This window comes from Podarcis bocagei (genome assembly GCF_964188305.1).
Source record: "Podarcis bocagei genome assembly, chromosome: 11".
Lineage (NCBI taxonomy): Eukaryota > Metazoa > Chordata > Lepidosauria > Squamata > Lacertidae > Podarcis > Podarcis bocagei.
Window position 1 is genome coordinate 6,554,742 of NC_138136.1, and position 25,926 is coordinate 6,580,667.

A 25,926-nucleotide genomic window follows, 5' to 3' on the forward strand; every position below is an offset into this window, starting at 1 on the left:
AGAATGCAATCCTCCCTAATACAATGCATTTGATATGCTATTGGGGAGGGGTGTTAGGGGAGATGTAGTACCTCTGGTGAGAGACATGTCATTCTTCTTCTGGGGTAGTTTTGCCACCTTTGGTCCCCACCCTGCACTTAGCTCTCACCTGTGGGTCCTAGAAGCTGTTAGCATGCGACAACAGCTACACCCCAGGAATGGTTTCGACTGGCTGGCTATACCAGGTGAGGGTAGTCAATGGATCTAAAATAAACCCAGTGAGTTAGTGATTTCCACCGCATGCAAAGAAAGGTTCTGGTGGACTGAATTGACGAGACCAATAGTGGGTCCAACAGTCAAGAAGGTGGTTTCTGCACGTGCTGTAGAGGGAAGTGAGAAGCTTGACAACCTGGGAAGGTAGCCTATCTAGGAGAAGGAAAACTCTGAACCTAAACCTCTGCTGCCTTGGGAAAAGAAAAGCCTAAGGAGTAAACCTGCCAGGATGCTGCCAGCAGCTCCTGGCTCGCTGCCCAGGGAAGTATAAAAACAAGGGAAGGTTTCTTATCATCCTTTTTTATTCAGTATTTACAGAGAGAGGCTATAGAACCCAGCCTCTTGGATAATGGCATTATCCTGAGTGAATTTACACACACACACACACACACACACACACACACACACATCTCCCTCACTTCCTCATTCATCAATCTCATCGTCTCTTCTACGGGTGCTGCTGTGTGCCCTCTGTCATAATAATAATAATAATAATAATAATAATAATAATAATAATAATAATAATAATAATTTATTATTTATACCCCGCCCATCTGGCTGAGTTTCCCCAGCCACTCTGGGCGGCTCCCAATCAGTGTTAAAAACAGTACAGCGTTACATATTAAAAACTTCCCTGAACAGGGCTGCCTTAAGACTGTCTTTGAGCTCTTTGCTCTCCTACTTTCAAGGCTCGCCAGGTTCTGGGAGATGGAAGGTCTGGAAGGCTTTCCAATGACACTGTGTCCATCAGCTGTAGCCCTGCTTCCTCCTCCTCCTCCTCCTCCTCTCCTCCCATTATTTCACAACTTTCCCCCTCATCTGCCTCTGAACTATGACCTCCCACAAACCACTGTTGTAAGTCTATGCTGTCTTCCTCTTCCTCCTCCCTGGAAGAGTCAGGATGGGGAGGCGGTCTCTATCACTCCTCCTCCTCTGCCCAGTCCCTGAATAAACCCTACACAAATCCGGAGTGGAGTCCCTAAGATGGTTGGATGGTATCTTGTCCTCCCCCTTCTGGCAACTCCTGCAGCCAAGCCAGTGCCAAACATCTTCCTCAGCTTTCCTTTGGACCACATCAGGAAGGCTGAGAGGAGGGTCCTGTCGTCTGGGCAGCCCATAACTTCCATACAAGCTGCCCAGGCTTGCACCCCAGAGAGGTCACTTCAGTGCTGCTAATGTAATGGTTTGACTTCACCCCTGGAGGTGCACTCCATTGCCTCTCAAGACAGACGGATGCCAACAATGCTATTTTCACTAAAACAAAAGGCCTGTGTTAACACCTCTATTTAAGGCATGGATATGAGGGTTTAAGCAAAGGAGATAAAGAAGAAAGCATAAGCTGACTCATGGGCCTTTTGAATGGAGAGATTAAAAGCAGTGATTTATCAGAAATGCATCTACCTTTTTACCATTCTCAATCAAGTAATAAGGGGGGGAATCAAAAGGGGGGAAATTAATTAAAATCTCTTGAGTGGCGTGTGGTGGTCTGCCTTCTGCCGCCTTCCCAATTGCCTGCTCTTCCTGACAACTCAGTGATGCACTTGGCTGTCCTGTCCTATAAGTGTAGGAAGGCACAGAAGTTGCCTGTTGAGCACCTGACAACTGGCAGTTATTTTTTAAGTGAACTTCTTCTTTTACTTAAAAAAAAAAACTTTTAAAGAAATTGTTTAAATTTTTTAAAAAAATTAATAAACGGTAAAAGGGAAGGCTTCCTTTAAAAACAAAGCCAGTGAGCCTGCCAATCGCAAACAATAAGTAGCCTCAATCTGCAGTTTTCCCAAGCTTCAATTAAAGCCCAGGGAAGGACACCATGATTTAACTCCTTAAATTTAATGGAAAGAAAAGCTCACACACCACCATAGCTGTCAACTGTCCCTTATTTGGCGGGAAAGTCCCTTATCCCAGTGCCATGTCCTGCTGCTGTCCCTTATTGAGGATGTCCCTTAAATTTCCCGGGTTTCAAAGGAAGCAGCTCCTCTCCCTCCCTCCCTGCTGGCCAGGGAGGAGGGAGGCTCCAACTGTGTTGCTTGGCTGCGTTGCTCACCCAATAAGGAGTCTAAGAACGACTGGGAGCTTGCATGCCTTGTGCTGATCAAATCAGCTGCGTTGCCTGGGGACCCGCCTTTGCTCAGCGCTTCCCAGCAGAGAGGTGACGGTGGTTTCCCTTGCTGCATCCCCTTTGCCGAGTTGCGGCGCTGTGGGAACCACTGCTTGAGGCATCGTTTGGCTGCTGGCTAGGCTTTCTGCCTTTGGCTCAGAGGGGCTTAGAAGCTGAACATACCTGTGCTCTGAAAATCCCTTATTTTGGCTGCTGGTCCCTTATTTTTGAGGCTGCTGTTCCCTTATTTTCAAATCTGTAAGTTGACAGCTATGCACACCACCTTCAGCCATCTCGCAAAGGCATGGTAAACTCAATACTTCACCCACTGAAATTATAAAGTGCCCTTCCAATGAATCAGAAAAACTGAAGTCTTTTCTGTGGAGGAAGCAAACTTTTTTTAAAAAAAATGTTTTCATTAATTTTTGAAAGGGGGGGGAGAAACAGTACCAAAACTTTTGAGAAATTGGAAGACAGATTTTGGCACAGCACTAGCTGAAAGTGAAAAGGAACATGTTAGAAAAGTTTTCTGAATGATCTTTTAGTTGTAACCATAATATTCTAATACTCTCAGCAGTAACAAATTGCACATTGGAGCATTGTGTCCATCTGATGGTATGACATTTTCCTGCTGCAGAATTTGGAAGAATAAGGACATTTCATTACATTTCACTTTAAATGTTTGACTTCACATTCTGAACTGGTCAGCAATAATATCCATTAGTCGTTGCACATAATTTTGTCCCAAGCAATATCTGCTGCATTAAATGGAAAAGGAAAAAAAAACTTGAAGAAGATAGAATGAAAACTATGAATTAAATAGCTCCTAGCATCCCATTCAAAACCATGTGAACAAAAGAACCTCCAATAAAAAAATTAATTGAAAAATGAGGTGGGGGTGGGGACAGGAAAAGAAAATGAAAGGGACGGAAATTACTGCATGTTACTATAAATGGGGACAGATTGTATCACAGGATTATTAGAATTTGGAGGAAAACATTATTATTTTCTAAATTGAATTGGATTATTTATTACTGTTCTAAAAAGTATTGAACACAAAGAAGATTTCAGGCAAATATTAGATTAGACTGGGAAATAATGTATATGAGAGAAGTGGGTCTGAGATAAATCTCTATATAAACATTACAAATATTAAATTCTCCTTCACATGGCTCCAATCTGATAATACATTTTGTATTGTGCTCTCATACCGTAAGACTACAGAAGCAAACATGGGTCAGCTCCTATTGCATGAACTGTAGACTCAATATCAGATGAGTAGGAGCACATTTCACCTCTCCAGGGCCATGGTATAGAAAAAGTAGTTTCTAGGGGGGAAGCTGTGGTTAGAAGCATCCAAATGGGTAGGAACCACCCACAACTGAGACCCATGCATGTAGGAGCCCAGCTCAGATGTTTGCCTGCATATGCGTAAGCTCAAAGAGGGTATGGATCAGGGGCACATACATAAGGCAGGCCTCCAGAATCCCTATGTGTTCAGGCTCTCTCTCTCTCTATAGCTTTTTTAGAGCTTCATGAGAAGCTTTTTGGAGCATCAAGAAAATATGCTTAGAGGAAGACACAAGATCTACCCACCTTGGAAGAATGGCAGATGAAGGTGATGGACTATATGGAACTGGCAGAGATGACTGGCAGAATCCGAGACCAGGGAGAAGAGTCGGTGGAAGAAGATTGGAAAAAGTTCAAAGATTATTTACAGAAATACTGTAAAATTAATGAATGTTAGAATGATGTTGGATAGAAACTAAGTGGTCTTTTGCTGTAATGCTATAAGGGAATATGAGAAAATGGTTATTAATAGGTAAAAAATTAATGTTATAATATTTAAAAATTGAAGATTAAGATGAATGAAGAGGGGAGGGATTTGCTGAATTAACAATTTGAACTGGAATACAGAAAAGGAAGGCGTGAGGAGGTCCGGGAAATAAGCAAATGAAAAATATGTGATGGAAAGACTGAACTGTTTTTTAACTATTTTTATTTTGTATTTTTCTTTTTTCTTTTTATTTTGTAATTTTTTGAAAATCTTAATAAATATCTTACTAAAAAAAAATGCTTAGAAATCACGCAGAAATAGAAAGCCCAGCAAGATTCACTGCCACCAAATGGAGAAGGAATTACCGTATTTTTCACTCTATAAGACGTACCCGACCATAAGACGCACCTAGTTTTTTGAGGAGTATGTTTTTTGAGGAGGAAAACAAGGAAAAAAAAATTCTGAATCCCAAAAGCCAGAACAGCAAGAGGGATCGGTGCTCAGTGAAAGCAGCAATCCCTCTTGCTGTTCTGGCTTCTGGGATAGCTGTGCAGCCTGCATTCACTCCATAAGACACACACACATTTCCCCTTACTTTTTAGGAGGGGAAAAGTGAGTCTTATAGAGCGAAAAAAACGGTAATTCCCATCAGACATCGAACACTTGTAATGTGACTAAGATGTTGAAAAGGACTAGGCATGTGTGATGATGAGCTATATCATGGGTATGCAAACTAAGGCCTGGGGGCCGGATCCAGCCCAATCGCCTTCTAAATCCGGACCACAGATGGTCTGGGAATCAGCGTGTTTTTACATGAGTAGAATGTGCCCTTTTATTTAAAATGCATCTCCGGTTTATTTGTGGGGGCCTGCCTGGTGTTTTTACATGAGTAGAATGTGTGCTTTGATTTAAAATGCAACTCTGGGTTATTTGTGGGGCATAGGAATTTGTTCATCCCCCCCCCCGAAAATATAGTCCGGCCAACCACATGGTCTGAGGGACGCTGGACTGGCTCTCTGCTGAAAAAGTTTGCTGACCCCTGAGCTACATGATAGACGCCTTCTCTCTGAGTTTCATGGAAATGGAATACGGATAAATATATACTCCAAAAGTATCTGAAGGCACCGCATTGGCCTGCCTCTGATTTAGTGTTAATTGGTGCTGTCACAATCTCAGTGACCTATGCTTTAAAAAACTCAAAGGGAAACAGAGTTTCTTTCCCAGCTCATCTGAGGATACTACAGATGATAGGTCTTTGGAGGTCTTCTGAAAGCAGATAGACAGCAGTTCAGATTCACCACTGAACGAAATGATGGTAAATTTCCCCAAGATTCCAAGTGTGCTGGATAATACTCAGTACCCTGAAAGTGCATCTTCAACTTACTTAGTATTCCCTCCTTCCTTACTTGCAATAGCAACTCGGGACTTTCCCGTCACATTCAAAAGGGAAGGGGCTGTAATTCTACCCCCTCCATGTGCAAGTAGGATATCCTTTGCGCCCACCCTTTCCCCATCTGGCATGCAAGGCAGCTATTAAGAAGAAAAGACACTGGACAATTAAATCTCTTAAACAGCTGCTGCATTTCAAGCTGGTGTTTCTATTAAACAAAATGCCTTAGGTCTGTTTCAGTTGTAGAGCAACTGCACAGACCTGATAGTATATTTCACTGCAGTTGTGGGGGGGGGGGGAATGGCCTACGACATAAAAAACAAGGATGCAGGGGAGAATGATGAATTAGCACCAGGAGGGAGAGGCTTCAGAATATGAAACATGCCTGCTAGTTAATTTCCTTCTCCTCAATTCATGCATCACTCAAACAGACACAGCTGCCTCTCTTTCGTTCAGAAGTTGACTGTTCCTGAAAAGGTAAACCTCCACACGGCCAAGGGACAGCAGTAGTCGCCATTGTGCCATGAGTAATGTAAAGTTACTTGGAAATGGCACCTCATTAATTACAGTGAATTCTAAGTAACTTTCAAACTGCTCCTGAGATTATGCTAAACCTGCTAATGGATGTTTACGAGTGTATCCTGAGATGGTGAGATCAATTTAGCTGTATGACACATACTAAGACTATAATAGTTAATAAGGTTGTCAACCAATTAAAGGTTTTCTTCTTGAGTAATCATCTGCCTTTTAACCAATTGATTAAAGCTTCAGTCCTACAGAAACCTACCTGGTAATAAATCCTGTTGAACTCAATGAGGTTTCCTTGTGAGTAAACATTTGTAGGATTGTACTGTATGTCTTTCTCTGTGTATGCATAATTGCATGTTTGAGACTACCAACAGGTCAATATAGGTGCCCTTTTGAGGTATGATAATGAAGCTAACCTCAAAAAGGAAAAATGTGCCTTTCAATTGCTGCCCCGCCAATTAAGAACTCCTTTCACCAATTTTTCAGCTTAAATTTTAGTTAATTAAAACAAATTAAAGCACTAATCTCTCATAAGTAAATTAATCTAACATGCAACATTTCATTCCTGCCTCAAGAAATAAAGAAAAGATGTGAATCAACAGCAATATGAGCTAAAACTGGGTCCCCATAATGGATACTGTTCTATTAGGCATCCATGATTTTCATTAAGAAATGGCATTTCATCAATCATCATTTTATTTCATTTCACTTACATGAACATACTGAACATAATTTAATTGCAGACATCCCAGTTTCTCAATGGAAGCGTTAAAAAGGAATCTATTTACTTTGTTAGTTACCATTAGTTCTCCTAAATAATATCAGTGATTGTTAGACTCTAGAGTATTTAACGCATATTATCAACTGCTCAATTGCTTGCTTCTCCAATAAGCCAAATTGCTATACTCAATCAAATGTATGATATGAAGGCCACACAAACACACCTGTAGGACCTTCCCTGTGTTTTTCTATGACTAATTTAACTCTTGGCATCTCGTGAATATATCAACTTTACTCTCTTAGAAAAAGAAAGGAAAGGAGGTGCACTTGATTGAATAAAAATATTGCCTCTATACTAGCCTTCTCCTGTTAGGATTCCTGCTCCGTGTTTGCAGTCATGAGATTGTTGTCTATCACATGACGGTGTATGTTTACATTCCATAGAGTGGGAATTTGACGGAGACAGGATGTTTTGTGTTACTGTGTGAGACTATTGTCCTTTGTTCTTTCTCTCTTTGCTGTCTGATGAGAAAGAGGAAGGAGCTAAGTCAGAATGCTCCGAGTGTATTATTTGTAAATAAAGTAGATTAGCCAAAATGCTGTGCTAATGAGTTCTGTTACACAAACTGCGAACACTCTGCAGGATTGTAAGTGTGCTGATGCTTTTTGGTATCAGTCACTGTGATGTTCGGGCTGAAGAAAGCTTTTGAAGCTCCCGAATGACAGACCAGGAGGGAGAAAACTTGCCAGTCAGGCATGTGTCTCTACCAGGGTCCTACACAAGTGCAGGGCGATCCTAACAACCTGATGCCCTCCAGACATTTAGAACTACAATTCCAGTCCAGCATGACCAAAAGCCAGGAATGATGTGGGCTGCAGTCCAGAGCATCTGCTTAGGGAAAGGTGCTCTCCCTTTACAGCTTTGGGTCATGTTTCAGGCCTTTGATGTGAGAGCACACAGAGTGGCATTGTTGTGGCTGATCCATAGATATGGACTTTTCTCCACTGGAAGATTTATCACAGTGTGTTCTGAGTACGTAGTATTGAAACTGATAGGACTTCCAAGTAAACATATACTTAATCTGGCTACACAACTTTCCTCTTTTAAAAATATAGTTGGTTTACATTTCTACAGCTGACCTTTGATTTCAGTATTACACTTCATTACTGTTGCGTGAGTCATATTGAACATACAATGGAATACTTGGGATACAAATACTGCAGTAATTATTGAGGCTTCTGAATAAATTATGTCATTTAACATCTGCTATTAAGCTATTCCCCACATTTATTGCATCATAACAATGTCATTACAGAGGAAAGCTGTGCAGATAAGCAGCATGGCAATAAATGCACAATATGTATCTAAATGTTTGCTCCTCCATAACTCCTTCTGCTTAATTGTGACAGCCAAGGCTCATCCTCCTTTTTAAATACAGCAAGTTCTAATCAATTGTCATATATAAGTCACTGTCCAAGCAATTCTAATACTGTACACCAATTAAGCTGTAGGGAGGGAGGAGAAAAGAAGCAAGGAATGAGTGATAAAATCAGGTTTTCTTGCTTCATTTTGGGGTACTCCCTGTGTTTATCAGCTCTGTGTAGAGCCTAATATCAAGGGGAATTGAAGGTCCTTCCCTCCCATCTCAAAGCACGTCACTAACCCCCTTCCCCCAAGTTGTATCAGGGCCCCACAAAACCTTCTGTGACTGTTTCTTTACATATCAGTGTCTTATAGCTCTGTGCTTGGCTATATATCCATGTTTCTCTAGGTTCATGGGCTCACTAAGAAGTGAGGCTGTCCGAAACCTTCTTGTGGAGCACTGAAAAGCTCCAGATAGTGTTTGTTGTTGTTGTTTAATTCAAGCACAGCAATGGAGATTTTTTTAAAAAAAGGTTAAAAGCCTCATATAAGTTAAATAAAAATCGTATGTCTGGAAGATTAATGTATTCAGATAGTATTCTCAGAAATAAGTCTGCTTAGGTCAGTGCATCTGATTGCTTCTGAAGGAGTCGAGGGAATTTCTACTCCTTATACGGTCCCAAATGTAAACGGCACATCTTCATTTTCGTTTTCCTTGTAGCCTTAAAAACTTTCAACGAACTGAAGCACAACAGATTGAATCACTTAACCTTGTTTTGCTGCTTGTGTTTTTCACACATCTGCGCTCAAGAGTTGTAGGCAAAATATGAACAGCCTTATTAGCCTAGAGAAGAGATGCTGTTGTAGAGGAATGGAATGAACTCACTCAGCAAGTCGAAGCAGCAAAGATGTTTGAAGAGGCCCCCAGACATGAGTGAGCTTCAAGTTCTATGGTTTGGTTACATGATTCCAGATAATCAAGTCATGAAAAAGTGGCATACATCTGTGAGGATTCAAAGGGAATCTATTCAAGGAAAAGTGCCTCTGATGGTGGAGACACAACATAGCTATCATGACAGTCTTTTCCATCCATGATTTTTTCTAATCCTCTTTTAAAGCCATCCAAGTTGGTGGTTTAAAGCCAAGAATAAGGAAGGGTTTCAGGCAAGAATCAAAGTTCAGTAGTAAAGCACTTGTTTTGTGAGCAGAAAGCTCTAGATTCAATCTCCTGCACCTCCAGGTAAGGCTAGGGAAGTCTTCTGTTTGAACCCTGCAGACCTGCTACCCATCAGCATGAAGCCTTCTGAGTTAGACAGACCAATTGCATAAGATAGTTTCCTATGCTTCTATATATCTTATGGCTAGAAAAAACACAATACAGTAGACCGAAGTCCAGCAGGAAAATCTGGTTTTTGTGTTTCTTAAGCTGGGTGCAGACATTTTCAGAAACTTGGCAGCCAATCAATAGAGTTACAACTGGTCACAGATACAGTGGTACCTCTGGTTGCGAACGGGATCCGTTCCGGAGCCCCATTTGCAACCTGAGCAGAACGCAACCCGTGTCTGCGTGGGTCGTGATTCGCCGTTTCTGCGCATGCGCATGACGTCATTTTGAGTGTCTGCCCATGCGCAAGCGGCGAAACCCTTACCGGTACTTTCGGGTTACCGTGGGACGCAACCTGAAAAGATTTAACCCAAAGCGTCTTTAACCCGAGGTATGACTGTATACCTCTGTATACCTATATCATTTTCTCCCTGTTCTACTAAAAATGCAACTTTTTGTAGCCTGTGGTCTGACTTGCTCATATTTTCAGCAAAAGTGTCGCCCTAGAATTAATGCTCATAATAGTGAAGCCTCCTTGTAAAGTCATAATTTTCAGCAGAAGAAACATTTATTTCTCTTATTTTCAGTTGAATTTGTAGTAAAAGGTTATCTAAGTAAACATGAATTGTTCCGTGCATAGCAATGATAGCCTCTGTGGCCAGCCCTTTTTGAGCAGCCTGAAACCTTTGTGCAACTGTTCTATTAATCTCCTGCTGCAGAGCAAGCAGAGGTTAGTACGCAATATTACTTGCTACACTGTGCAAGTCAGATGTTATCCTTCTCTTGCTTTAATAAGATAACAGAGGGTTGGGATAGAGATCGTCGTACCTTCCTATATTTTAATGGCGTGTAGATAGGACAGGTGTCAGGGAAGGAGATTGACATATAATACTTTCGCACCTTACCACACTATAATCAGCACACCTTGCACATGAGAACTCTCACCTTGGTCTTCTGAAAAATCACCACAGTAAAGTTCTACTAGCCAGGCAAACCACTCTTCTCTGTAAAATCTATAGAATACAGAATTAATATAGCATTTCCTGAAGGATGCTTAGCTCCTGGTCCTGTAGAGCTTGCTTTGCTGACCATGCTCACTCCTCTGACAACCTTTGATTCCCACTTCAACCATCAAGAAAGGGTGATTAGATCCCCACCCTGTTCCCAGTGTAGATCTTTATCCCCCCATTGCTCCTGATGTTGATCTTCACTCACCCGTCTTCCCTGGTGGGTTTTATTCTGTGGTTTGTCTCCGGTGCCAAAATGTCTTGGGCCTGCGCTGGTGGGTGATACTCAGCACAGCTTCCATATACAGTGGTACCTCAGGTTAAGTATTTAATTCGTTCCGGAGGTCCGTTCTTTACATGAAACTGTTCTTAACCTGAAGCACCACTTTAGCTAATGGGGCCTCCTGCTGCCGCCACACGATTTCTGTTCTCATCCTGAAGCAAAGTTCTTAACCTGAGGTACTATTTCTGGGTTAGCGGAGTCTGTAACCTGAAGCGTATGTTACCTGAGGTACCACTGTACTACAAAGTGTCTTTTACAAAGTTTCAAGTCTAAATGAGGAGATAGAAAGGTCAGTACAATACGTTAAAGATAGAGGGATAGTCTGACAGTCCCTGACTCAGAGAGAGGATTTTTATTTTTGTTTTTGCAAGCTGAGTTGCATTCATTCATTCATTCATTCATTCATTTATTCAATCAATCCATCTATCAATCTTTATTGCGGCCAGTGGCAGAGCATATGCCCGCACTGCCCAGAGCGGGCACGCTCCCGAGGGGGGCATGGTGCGGAGGGTGCCCTCCCAGGTGCGGGATAGTCCCTCGGCTGCCCGGAGCGACATGCGTGCCCTGCAGCTGGGGCAGAGTGAGCTGCCCGTGGGGGGGGGGAGCGAGCCACTCATGGCAGACATTTGGCACGCCACCCACCCGTGGCTCCCAAGCCTCCCCCAAGCTGTCAAAATGAAGGGTGATGGGGGAATGCCACCGGCAAAGTGGTGCAGCTCCCCCCTTACCCCGCTGGCTCGGGGTAGTAGGCTTGAGAGTTGCGGGCGCATGCCGCGCCAAATGTCACCCCCCTCAGTGAGGGCACCTGGGGTGGTCCGCCCCACCCCCACCCCCTTCCTATGGCCCTGATTGCAGTCAAAGACCAGGCAGTGAGTTGCATCCAAACTTCCAGTGGATCTCATCTCAGAAATCCTGCCTAACAGACAGCTCTTTTGCAGAAGCATCAGACTCTCTGAATTAATCTCACAACTACCATAGCTCTTCTTCAGCTTTTCCCACTTCAAAGCTTAAATATAATATTTTTAAAATGTGGCTGAATGTCTGAAAACCTGTTGTTGAAACATAGCTATCTAACTGAATGAAGCTTCCTGAAAAGATTCTTGGTTTGCAGGGGAAATCTTCCAGGCAGCCACAAATAATACTTTCAACATAATCCTGGCAGTTCAGCACACATGTTCCTGGGGTGCCTTTGCTCTGAAATACTCCCTTCCGTTTATTCAGATCTCCCCTCCAATGTCCCTTTCCTCTCCCCTCCCCTGAATACACGCAATAACCCTTCTAAGTTGGCCTGCACAACCTCCCAGATTTTTCCTCATCAATTTATTTGCAGACATTAGTCTTGAGCTCCTCGTCGTCTTCTGCTAAGTGGGAGGCTGTTCTGGCCTTCAAAATGTGATATGGATCAGTGCTCTGGATAACCAGCATCTCCCTGTGCTCCTTCACAGCTGTCTCATTAACTACCACTTCTTCTCCAAATCCTCGCATGTTCCTTATTGTCTTTTCTATATACACAGAAAGCGCTACTGCACAGCTTTGCTCCACAATGCAAACAGGATGCATAAGTCCCACCGAGCCTTTTCTACGTCTTCCTCTTCTGTTCTACCAGACCATAAAGGGGAAAGTACAGCAGGATTTGGTTATATATTCAAGGAACCGGAGAGCCATGCAAAGTTATTTCTTATGAGTAAATGAAAAGAGACCATAACTCTCCAAACATCTGTCTGCTCTACTCCAATCCTCACCATTTCGGGAGCCAATTTACAGTTGCCTTCTTGTTTAAATTATCTTTTTCCCCCCTCTTCCATGCTGCATAATGATATTGCACAGCACTCCATTTTCATGCCTCAGCCAGACTATTGTCTATTAAAATGAGGGATGGGGAGACAATAGACTGGTGGGTCCTCCTGGTATAGATCCCTCATAAAGATCAATGGGAAATGCCTTCTTAAATACTATCAGTTGTATATAAATTAAAAATATTACTTGAAGAAAGACATCTGCAACTTCACTGTTATACAACCCTTATCCTTTGGAAGCTTGCAAAAACCATCTCATAGAATATTTTGGGCAGGCATTTGGTGATGGTGATTAAGCAGATGTGAAATTATTTAACATTGACTATATTTCATACTCTTTGGAAATAATAATTATTATAATAACTTGTTAGCACACTGAGCCTCTGGGCTAGATAGGGGAATAGGATCAAATACATATTTGTAAGAATTATTATCATCTCTGTGTTAGATTTGTGCATTAATTATTTAGCCACTTACTTTCAAATGCGACGTTTTCGTAACTTATCTATTAATCCAAATTAATATCATAAAAGAATTTTTTTAAGGGTGTGCCAGGCCAAACACAGCCATAAATCTGATACTGATCAGAGCCGAGAGACACACAATCAAGCTCTCCTTCCCAGTCGTGGTGGTGGTTTGGTTACATAATCATGCAATTAAGTGTACAAATCCACATCAAAATGTTTGGAATCTGAATTAATTACCTGCATATGACTCACTGACATTAGAACATGAATTATCTTCCCAATATTTGGCATTGTTGCCAAAAATATAATGGAGAACATTAAGTAACTGTTGAAATAAAAAGTATTAAATAGAGGGATGATCTGGAGGAGAATGTGGCTCTTTTCCAGGTGTACAACTTGTAATTATGATGGGTGGTGTGTGTGTGTGTGTGTGTGTGGAGAGAGAGAGAGAGACTCTTGTATCACTGTGTAGATGAAACCCTCCCACCACCCAGGAGTTGGCAGTTTGGCCAGCTTCTGTTTGCAAGGACCCAAAAGGAATTTGGGCACAGAGTGTATGTTCCAATGTCCCACATGCACACTCAAGTACAACATTGTATTCCCACTTATTCTCCACTTATACAGGAAAAAGTACTAAGAGACCACTGGCCACACTGTTGATTTTATGTGCATTTTTTATTTGTACAGTGGTACCTTGGGTTACAGATGCTTCAGGTTACAAACGCTTCAGGTTACAGACTCTGCTAACCCAGAAATAGTACTTCGGGTTAAGAACTTTGCTTCAGGATGAGAACAGAAATTGCGTGGCAGTGGCGTGGTGGCAGCAGGAGGCCCCATTAGCTAAAGTGGTGCTTCAGGTTAAGAACAATTTCAGGTTAAGAACGGACCTCCAGAACGAATTAAGCTCTTAACCCAAGGTATCACTGTACATCACTTTAAACTCCTATTTGTAAGTCACTTACAACTCCCCCTCTTATTGTGATCATTTGCTATGTCTTGATTTGTTGAGGCAACAGCCTGTACTGCTGACTTTTTAGACTTACTGAGTAGTGATGGAATGCATTCGTATTGTGGTGTGATGAGATAGGCTTCTTGTAAAGTGTGGGTGTGTTATAAGATTTGTGTGGGATGGCTACAAGTTTGGCACAGTGCTCTCTTGGTGTATGGTACCAAACATCTACTATTTTCAGACCAGCAGCTGTTTTAGTCTGTCTTGCGGCATCTTAAAAACTAAAGGTTCTTCCAGACAGGCTGTTGAGTTACACACTACCTTTGATTCTTATACTACATTTCCCCCCCTTTTTTTAAAAAAGCTTAGATCAATGCTTTCATATTGTCATGTGGTTTGGTTATCATGGCGTTGTCTCTTCATTGCTGGGGGGGAGGCAGGGAGGAAGGTGGTGCCTTTATAATGAAAAGCTGGAAACCAACAGGGAGAATGACACATTCTATTAGACATGTTTACATACATAATTATCTTGATCAATCCAATAGAAATTATGTTAATATAAGAACATGCCAAAAATGCACATATAAAAAATGTAAAATTAGTGAAAAGAGGTGTGTGTGTGGGGGGGAACTATTACAGTGGTACCTCGGGTTAAGAACTTAATTCATTCTGAAGGTCCGTTCTTAACCTGAAACTGTTCTTAACCTGAGGTACCACTTTAGCTAATGGGGCCTCCCGCTGCCGCCGCACCATCATCATGCGATTTCTGTTCTCATCCTGAAGCAAAGGTCTTAACCCAAGGTACTATTTCTGGGTTAGCGGAGTCTGTAACCTGAAGCGTCTTTAACCTGAAGTGTCTGTAACCCGAGGTACCACTGTAATGGTATTATTAACAATAGAAATAGCATATCTAGGATAAAGGACAACATAGAAATTGAAAAAGAGGTGAAAACAGAGGAAAGCAAACAGAGGAGAAAGAGTGGCTTATGAAGAGGAAGTACAGTAAGATAATTGAGAATAGGTTTTGAAGGGGAGATGTTATCATCTATTTGATTCTATCACTCCAATAACTTATTAAAAGGACCAGTCATTTGCTTCTAAGTCTATCGCTTCTAAGAGATGTTTTCAGGGTGCATGGCAAGTTGGTTAACCCACACTTTCTAACCCAGTTATCCTGCCAATTTTTTAATGACAAAAATTCCAATATGCAAAGTGATGGGAAATAGCACCGGGAAGAGCAGGATCACAACCAAATACCGGCAGCATCAAACAACTTCCACACTAGCAGATCAGGATGAAGGCAGGTGACATTGTAGAACAACTGTACAAGTTTTATGCAAATGTTTCAGCATTAATGTTCATTAAGCAGTTGGTCTGGAAGCTCCCTAACAGGTTTATTACTTACTAGCTTCATTCATCATCTGCCAGCTTCACCAAATGACTTTTCAATCTTCCAGGCCATTTTCAGAAGCAGCACTTCATTCTCTTCCTGCACCTGTAATTCAAATGCAAAATGCACATTAGCTAGAGAGTGTATATGATGTAAAACTGACACCTGTCTGTTTGCTGTCTTGCACAAACAACATTCATGAGTGACACATCCCAGTCTAATAGATTTTCCTAGGGTTGTTGGTGTAAGCTACTAAAATCAGTCATTTGGGCACTAGAAATTAAGCCATTTCACAATGAGCAGCTAAAAATATGCACCTAAATCCTCTACCTGCTTTCCCCTTTGTAGACTCATTAGATCACTAAGATCATCAAGGGAGACTTTATTCATGACACTGAAATCCACAGATTGCCACCTGACAGAAACACAGAAGCAGGCATTTTCTGCCATTGTACCTGTGCTTTGGAAAAACTCCCCCTCCCCCCATCTTATAGATAACACTCTGTATTATGTGTTTCAGACATCTTTTGAAGACATACCTTTTCCCCCAGGATTACAAATGCACTGTGTGTACATGCACACATGTATTTCCAGATGCTGCTTTATTGTTATACAGTTTATATTGATGATTTTATTGTATCTTTTATGTGTTTGCTGCGCACTGCTCTGATATTATTTTAATAATAAGCTTGGAAATGTTCCCAGATAGATAAATAATTCTCCCTTCTTTAGTCATATCCCAGCACTGACAATTATATTTCAGAACCCCATAAGGCTCATTTCTCAGGGTTATCCATGACTGACATTTGGAAACAAACCACCACCATTCTCATGCAGTGGTACCTCGGATTAAGAACAGCCCTGTTTAAGAACTACAATGGACGCTTGGGTTGTGAACGTGATCCGTGCGGGAAGCATGTTCACAACCCACAGCGTCTGCAACCCACAGCGCCACGTCTGTGCATGCGCAGTCCGCGATTCGGTACTTCTGCGCATGCGCAAGCGCAAGCACCGAAACCTGGAAGTAACCTGTTCCGGTACTTCCGGGTTTGGCGCAGTGTGAAACCCGAAGTGTCTGTAAACCCGAGGTATAACTGTATTCGGTTTACGAACTCCGCAAAACCAGAAATGGTGTCCCGGTTTGCAAATTTTACTTCAGTCTAAGAACAGAATCCGAATGGTGGAAGGGCACCAGTGGCGGGAGGCCTCATTAGGGAAAGCATGCCTTGGTTTAAGAATGGTTTTGGTTTAAGAACAGACTTCCGGAATGGATTAAGTTTGTAAACCAAGGTAGCACTGTAATGGAAAGGTATGTGCATGTTAGGGCATCCTAATACGTAATGCAAAACATCTTTACTTCAGTATATGAATATTGCTGACATCATTTCCAAAATTGTATACAAGGTTTCATTTTGTTTTTTAAAAGAACCTGTGATATAGTTTCCTGAAAGGAACTCAGTCAAAATTGCATGTTGCATGAAGAAGTAATAACTGAGATATCTCTTCATTGTACAGGATGGTTTCCATTATGAATCTCAAATTACATTCTGCTTTCATATCCAATACCATCTCAAAGGGAACTTGGGGTTTTCTTTAATTGGGAAAAAGTACAATATTTCTGGAGATAAAAGCAAACAGCTGAAAACCATTCTCTCCTTATGGTCTTGGCCTGTATTATAATCATTTCCCTTCAAAGTAAGGGTGATCTGAGTAATACCAGGTGTACACAGTATGTGTGCTTTATTTTATATCGGTCTGTTTTGGCCTCATTTTTTAATAATTTGTACCTTCTCCAGCTATTATGTATAATCCCCAGCAGGACTTCAGAAAAAGAGTTAATTGTTGTGGACCATGTAAGATTGGGCAATTGGCCAAAAGCAACTCAGGATGCCCAGATTGCACACTTCTGAACTAGAGAAAGAAAACAAGGGCATGTTTTTGGACACTATACACACCTCCTGGAGGATGTACATATTGCCTGGAAAGTGTACAAACTGAAGTCAAGATATGCACATTCCCCAAGGCCTGTTGAAGACTGTATAATGGCTAGATGGTATACAAAATTCAGTACTGCAATGAAAATTCCCCAAAGCTAATTGGAGATTTCTGCATATTGGCCAGAGAATGTACAAAATACAGTTAAGATATGCACATCCCCCCATGTTGACACTATGCATAATGACCAAAGAACATGCAATGCTGATAAATGCAAATTCCCCAAAGCTTCTTGAAGATTGTGTATATTGACTGGGAAATATGTACAATTTCCTCTGCGTGGACAGATTATGTGCACATTCTCCATAAAGCCTGGTGAATTTGCATAATGGCCAGTTGTTTTGCACATTAATTATTCAACTCACATTAAACCTAACAACTACACTGTGCTTTATTTCTGCATTGGGCTTTATTTTCCCTCCTGACTGGTTTTAAACCGCTAAAAGCCAGTGTCTTCTTGTCCTGGGATTTAAATAAGTCTTTCCCTTGCTTCCCTTGTCTTGCAAGCTCCTCTAAGGGCCTAACTAAATACGCTCATAAATATGCAACAGGTAGCAACAGGTCGGGGAGATCGCATGCACACATGCCAATGAGGCTAGGAGTCTCAGAAAAACAAAGACTTCCAATGGTGACATTAGACACTTTTTAGCCTAAGGCATGGGTAGGCAAACTAAGGCCCGGGGGCCGGATCCGGCCCAATTGCCTTCTCAATCTGGCCCGCAGATGGTCCAGGAATCAGTGTATTTTTACATGAGTAGAATGTGTCCTTTTATCTAAAATGCATCTCTGGGTTATTTGTGGGTCATAGGAATTCATTCATTTTTTCCTTCAAAATATAGTCCGGCCCTCCACAAGGTCTGAGGGACAGTGGACCGGCCCCCTGATGAATAAGTTTGCTGACCCCTGGCCTAAGGCTCATCTTTGTCTAGGTTGGAGGCAATTGGTGACTTAAGAGTCTCTCTCTCTCTCTCTCTCTCTCTCTCTCTCTCTCTCTTTTAGCTTTATTAGTACAGTGGTACCTTGGGTTAAGTACTTACTTCATTCCGGAGGTCCGTTCTTAACATGAAACTGTTCTTAACCTGAAGCACCACTTTAGCTAATGGGGCCTCCTGCTGCTGCCGCGCTGCTGGGGCACAATTTCTGTTCTCATCCTGAAGCAAAGTTCTTAACTTGAGGTACTGTTTCTGGGTTAGCGGAGTCTGTAACCTGAAGCGTATGTAACCCAAGGTACCACTGTAAATTTATTTAAGATTCAACAATAACAATAAATCAACAATAACTAATACATCAGTTCACTATTTGCTACAGTTGACCATCTTTAACAATAGTTAACAAACTGCAAAACATCGCTTAACAGTCTCAGTTGGGGACTTAACAGATACGCTTCCCTTTGCTATGTGCTGCCTTCGCAGTGATAAATGGGCTTCTCCAACCCTGTAGCTAGTTCAAGAAAACAAGATGCCTGCTATGTATTTAACTGAATGCCTAGTGTGGCCTTGATCCATGCAGCTCAGGTCTAAAATGAACTGAAGGTAAAAACAGTGGTGGGCAGGATCCCCTACGCTTGGAGCCTACTCTGCTCACAGCCTCAATTACTTGAAGTGTGGAATCCTACAACCATCCGCTACACCCATTTGGGTTCCTACAACCATACAGAGCTCCCAGCTAACCTAAGTTGCTGATCTGGCACATAGAAGAACAGCTAATGTAGGAGGAATCTACAAATACAATCCTGGTAAATTTGAACTGAGAAACTGTGTAATCAAAACAGGGATCTTTCTTTGATGGGATGACTGTGCCCACGCGCACACAAAAGAAACTAAATAAGAAATAAGAGGGGGGAGATAGGGATAAGGGGGGGGGGAATGATTTACCAAAATGAGGGAATCTGGACTGTTTTGGGCACATTAGGCAGCTTTTAAGGTATGAAGCTTAATTTTTTTCTGATGTGATTCTGTAGATAAGAAACTTTTTTAAAAAAAATAAATTGGGCAGTATCTCATAAGTTATTTATTGCGGATCATTTTAATTTAAGTCCAGGCTGGGTGCCAGTTTCTGGAGCTTTTAATGGTCTTTTTGCTTTTATTTTAAGTTCGATTTCCTACTCATGCAGAATGTCCTTTTATTTATCCACCAAATGGAGCACAGTGAATGTTGAGCCAGAGTTAAACTCAGCAAACCCTGACGTTCTCCCATCACACATTTGTCAGCTCCGTCTAGAAAAAGAGGCGCTATGAAGACAGTTTTGCATTTCTACAAGTTTGCCATGTATGCAAGTAGATAACTGAGTGCAGAATCCACCCATTACACCTTCTATAAAAGCAACAACACTGGTTTCTTATCCTTTTTGGCGGCAAAGAATAGAAATTAATCAACCTGTCAATTTCAGGATCTCTCAATATTTTCAGTCTTGTTTTCAGTTAGTTCCATTTGTGCACCAGTCTGCATTTTTTAAAAGTCCATGCGAAAATTTATCCTAATAAACATATTTTTAAAATCGATCTTCCTTAATATTTTGTACATTGTTTTCACTGACATAGGCGTTCTGGTATGAGCTTTCCTCTAATCTACTTATTTTTAAAAAATACACATTGGTGGGAGAACTGCATTGCAAAATTTGGAGAAATGTAAATTTCTAATGTTTTGGTTCACATATTGGTTCAGGAAGTCAGAATTAGGCAAGTTCAAATTAAAACTACAGAGGTGAGGTTACAGGGAACCAGGCAGAGGGCCTTCTCAGTAGTGCTGTCTGCCCTGTGGAAACCCTCCCATCAGATGTCAAAGCAATAAGCAACTACAGTGGTACCTTGCAAGACGAATGCCTCGGAAGACGAAAAACTCGCAAGACGAAAGAGTTTTTCGTTTTTTGAGCTGCTTCGCAAGACGAATTTCCCTATGGGCTTGCTTCGCAAGATGAAAACGTCTTGCAAGTTTGTTTCCTTTTTCTTAAAACCGTTAATACCCAGGGTGCATTGCTTGAAGAGGTGCAGTTGCGACTTGACTTCGAGGAGCAACTCATAGCACGTGGTGTGGTAGCCTTTTTTGAGGTTTTTGAAGACTTTGGTGATTTTTGAAGCTTTTCCAAAACTTCTTTTGCAGCCATTTGGTAAGTTAAACTTTTAAAACTTTTTTGGGGGGTTTTGGATTTTGGGTTGGGGTGTTTGGAATTCAAGGACTTGGTGTTGGGGAGGGGTTTGCAAGAATCTGGAAGCTTGTGTGTTTTTTCCTGCATTTTTATGATTTTTTGTGACCATTGGGACACTCTGCTGTTGTTAAAAAAAAAAGATTTCTGGGTTTGGATTTCTGTGTGGTGGGTGGCTGGGGGGGTCAGGGAATTGTTGAGAAGGGGTTTGCAAGAATCTGGAAGCTTGTGTGTTTTCTGGGAGGTTTGGTGCTTTTGAATTTTTTGGATGTGAAGCACTGGTTTTTTTTTGGGGGGGGGTTGCGAAGGTAGGAGCTGTGCTGCCATGGGGCCCAAGAAGACTGCTGCTGCAGAGGCCGAGGAGAGGAAGAAGGAGAAGGTTACGCTGGAAATGAAGAAGGAGATCATCCAGAAGCACGACGGTGGAATGCATGTGACAGACCTCGCCAGGGAGTATGGGAGGAATCCATCGACCATCGGGACCATCCTGAAGATGAGGGAGAAGATCCTTGCGACTGATGTAGCCAAGGAAGTCAACAGGATCGTGAAGAACCGCCCAGCTGTTCTGGAGGAGGTGAAGAAGTTGCTGCTCATCTGGTTAGAAGAGAAGCAGCGTGCAGGGGACACAGTGACCGAGGCCATCATTTGTGAGAAGGCCAAGGCCTTGCACGCAGACCTCGTCCGGCAACAGCCAGGAACCTCAGGCGAGCCAGAAGTCGTCAGCGAGCTGGTGGAGGAGCACAACCACGAGCTGACCACCCAGGAGCTGGTCGAACTGCAGGCAGAGGCTGCACAGGAGCAGGCCTCGCTGGAAGAGGAGGAAGCAACTGAGGAATGGCTGTCCTCCAAAGAACTGAGGGACATTTGCCAGAAGTGGAAAGATGTACAGGCTTTTGCACAGCGGCACCACCCTGACAAGGACCTGACACGTGACCTTGCGAACACTTTTGATACGAGGGTCATGTCGTCTTTCAGGGAGGTGCTGAAAAGGCGGATGAAGCAGCAGACCATGGACAGGTTCTTCAGCAAGAAGCAAAGAGTAGAAGAGGAACCTTCTTCGAGTTGTCCCCCAGAGTCTTAGAAAATGTATGTACAGTACACTTTGGTGATTTTTAAATGCTTTTCTGTCATGTTTAGAAACTTAAATTATTGTTCCTTCAATTTTTGAAATGCTCTTTACAGTATGTGTGACTTTAAAGAGCACTTAATAAACTCTTTTTGTACCAAATTTGGCTTTGTTTGGACTTTTTTTGACCATAGGAACGCATTAATTGATTTTCAATGCATTCCTATGGGAAACCGTGCTTCGCAAGACGAAAAATTCGCAAGACGAAAAAACTCGCAGAACGAATTAATTTCGTCTTGCAAGGCACCACTGTATCTTACTTTTAAAAGACCTCTGAAGGTAGACCTGTTTAGGGAAGTTTTTAATGTTTAATGCTGTATTGTGTTTTTAAAATTCAGTTGGGAGCCGCCCAGAGTGGCTGGGGAAACCCAGCCAGATGGGCGTGGTATAAATTATTATTATTATTATTATTATTATTATTATTATTATTATTATTATCATTATCATTATCATTATCATTATCATTATCATTATCATCATTATTAGCTGAGATTCCTATATTGCAAGGGGGTTAGACTAGGGTCCTTTCCCACTCTATGACTCTATGATTTTGTGATTCAACTAAATCATTTCACACATAGAACAACTTTAGTAATTACAAAATAACTCCACTGCCATCTCCTTCCCTCATATGCTTCCTGTACCACACCTAAATTTGCTGCAGAGGGCCTCCAAAACAGATTTGGGAGGTGTGGGCGGAGGAGATGAAGGGGAAGTTCCATTGTGCTCTTGAAATTATTTCCATGTGTACACAACCCACAGAGTTGGCATATAAATAGCTGTTTTCTACTAGGGAATGGGTGCAGAACCTCCAGCTCCCATGCCTCATTAGATCTGCCAGTCTTCCCCATTTGGTCCACCAGGCCACGTTGACCAAGTTACGTCAGGTAAAGTCATGGCACCATACTCAGTCCTCCATTTTGATGCCGAGCCATTCATGTATGGTTGTGTGTGGATACTCAGCCATCGGAGAATATACCTAACAGAAGTATAGATCAATTCCCACTCTGCAATCTTGTCAACAAAGAACAACATCACGGAAGACCTAATCAAACACTTTTCTGAAATAAAGATACACTATGCTCACAGCATCCCCATGATCTACCAGACTAATAATTCTATCACAAATGCAGAATGGCATGGGTTCTTGTTGTTTTTTCTTGATAAAGTCATGCTAGCTCCTGGTGATCAATACATTGTTTTTCTGCATTGACTGCTATTGTAGAATTTTCCCCAGGATCACCTGAGGATGAGATATTTCATATTATCTGCTAAATTATGCGACATAAGCAACTATCAAAAAATAAATCAATTTGTCTAATTTGGTAGGATAATTAATTTGACTTTTTCTTGGCACAGAATTTTGGCTATCTATGTGTGGGGTTCTTATTTTTTATCTTTTTATTGCAGAATACACAGCTCTGACATTACATTTGCCTTTTTAAAAATGATTTTCAAAATCAGTTATCTACCAATTACAGTCAGAGCATTTCCTGGGCAACAGGGAACTTATTTCATTAGTTGGAGTCAGCTTGCAACAAGATAAGAATGCTCTATGCTTTCTGCATTCTAGTAAATCCCTGGGCAAATGGACATCATCACCTTGTGTGTCAAGCTTTTTTGAAGAGAGTATAGAGAAAAGAGATTGTAACTGAATTTCTTCTATAGTAGCTGAGGTGAGAACTCCTGTGGAATTCAGTTGCAAATTGCAAAACCACTGCTTGTGAGTATATATCCTAAGAGAGATTTTATCATAGATTATTGTACTGTGGCCTAGTAAAGGTAAAGGTAAAGGACCTCTGGACAGGTAAGTCCAGTCAAAGGCGACTATGGGGTTGCGGCACTCATCTCACTTTCACGCCAGGGGAGCCAGCATTTGTCCACAGACAGCTTTTCGGGTCATGTGGCCAGTATGACTAAACCGCTACTGGCGTACGGAGGACTGTGACGAGTGCCAGAGCACACAGAAACGCCGTTTACCTTCCCCCCGCAGCGGTACCTATTTATCTACTTGCACTTGTGTGCTTTCGAACTGCTAGGTTGGCGGGAGCTGGGACAGAGCAACAGGAGCTCATCCCGTTGTGGGGTTTGAACCACCAACCTTCCAATCAGCAAGCCCAAGAGGCTCAGTAGTTTAGGCCACAGCGCCACCCGCATCTAGTATATGGTAATACCTAGTATATGGTAATACACTGGCAGCCATGTCAGGCAAATTGTAGTAGAAACACGTATAAGAGAGCAATCCAGAGGGGTGTTGGAGGATGAAAGGCAGAGGAACTGCCAGATCCAAAACCCTGCCGTGCTTGAATTTGTAGGGTAGAACGGCAGTGAGGGCAGCCTTTCCTTTTGTGTGTGTGTGTTTCTCCAGCTTGGTCCCAACAGGAAGGAAAATCCATCTGTTTTGGTGTCAGGGAAATGGATCAACACCTCAATGACCACCTCTTTCCATATGAACCGACCCAGACACTGATCATAATCTGAGGGCCTTCTTTTAGGGTTGCCATATTTCAAACAGTGAAACTCCAGACAGCTTTTTTGGCAGAGTTGTTGTGCCTCCGGACAAGCAGCTTTGATAACTGGACTAGGGTTTGTGTGTGACAATTTCAGGTTTATGTTCTGCTGAACTGGCACCAAAAGTCACAGAAACTAAGTGTAAACTGATTTGACAGAAGTAGTTGTGTGTGATCCAGAGGCAGAAGGACTCGAGTGTCCAGCGTTTTCCAAGCAAGCACAACTAACAGAACAAGTAAAGAGCATAGAAAACACAAAGTAATCTATTAGTTCCCCCAAATCACTGTGGCTGGAGAGCCCTAGTAAAATCATTTCCTCTTATTAGATGCTATGGACGTCAGTCACAAAAGGGCCTTTACCCTTTACCCATCTGCCATTTTCCATACATGGTGAGCTTAGAACTAAATATTTACTTTTTACTGAAATACTGTATGAAGATTTTTTTTTAATGTTCAAATCTCATAATCCCCAGAACCCCGACTTCAATTCAGTGAGCTTCAGAAATAATCTGCTTCAGTTTGGACAAGTCCCAAATGTCTCTGAAGGCTTCCACTTGAGTTTTTGATTTGGAATTCTTCTAAATTTGATGCACAAAATCTTAGTAATACATCAACACACATATACATTGGTTCCTATACACACAACCTGAAGTCCTTTTGCAGGGTATAGGATCATCCATACTGGAGCTTGTGCATGTTCAGGTGTATACATGTAGACCCTATGATCCTTGAATGCAGAATAGATGGAGGCAGCATTAGCAGACACAACCCTAAACAGCCAACCAGAACAAAATAATAATCTTCATCTGATAAGGAAGGAGAGCAAGACCGACCTGCTGAGGCAGGAAGATCACTGGGCCATTTGTACATGAATTAATACCTGATTGGAGCTCTCTCTCTCTTTCCATATATAAACACAAGCCATGCACAGGCAAGATAATTGGTATAGATCTCTCATTCACATCACTCTGCTGATAATAATGGGGAAATGTGCATTGACAAAATGCATTGAGCAAGTTGGGGAAGTTAACAGAGATGTCCTTTATGAATAATCTGATTGTGTGTGTGCGCGCGTGCACGTACACACACACACACACACACTACCTCCTTTAGCACATTTTTGCCTGACTGAGCTGTAAGTGTACATCAGGCAACTAGGGAGTATTATCTTCTACAGAGTTCAGTGCAAAAAGCTCTGATAAATAGCAACAATAAAGCTTTCAAGCATTACAATCAATACTTAATGGAATAATGTAAATCCAGCCCATGGATGACTGGGGGATTCTGCTATCTAGCAAAAAGCAAGAGATTGATGCACAGCTGCAAAGGTGCTTCCTTTTTTCTGATGTAAGCTGAGAGGAGGGTACAATAATGCACTAAAGTTGCTTTGCTTGTATTGTGCAGATATTGCTCTTTTCATCTTCATTTTTAATGGGAGGGGGGAGCCCCAGAGACTCAGTCTCTCCCAAAGCTCTGCTTTAAAAAGTTATGCTGTTCTCTTTAGACACATTTACACATCTTCCATCAGCTTGGGGTGGGAGGTGAGGGGAGAGATTTCAGTAATAATCCCCCACCACCACCACACACACACACACACAACCACCACCAAAGAAACAGATCTGCCTTGAGGCAGCAGAAAATGCATGTGATAAGGGAATAACCATGAAGTGCAAAGGAGTATTTAGGATTTAGACGTCTTTGACTGGAGACTGTATAGGCAATGTGAAGGATGTGTGAAAAATCCAAAATAAAAGCACAAGAATAAGGAGGATAATATAAGAAAGCTTGCTTGAAAGTCACAACTGTCCA

The 25,926-nt window shown here is 41.9% G+C and overlaps 1 long non-coding RNA gene across 1 annotated transcript in view; it reads right to left on the reverse strand.

Moving 5' to 3' along the window:
* Positions 1-1,398: 1,398 nt before the first annotated feature.
* Positions 1,399-25,926, reverse strand: part of LOC308597904 — a 31,778-nt gene continuing 7,250 nt past the window's right edge. The window contains exons 2-3 of the long non-coding RNA XR_014013272.1: positions 15,360-15,449; positions 1,399-1,506 (exon numbers count right to left, since the gene is read on the reverse strand). This is a non-coding gene — a long non-coding RNA (uncharacterized lncRNA). The remainder of the gene's footprint in view (positions 1,507-15,359; positions 15,450-25,926) is intronic.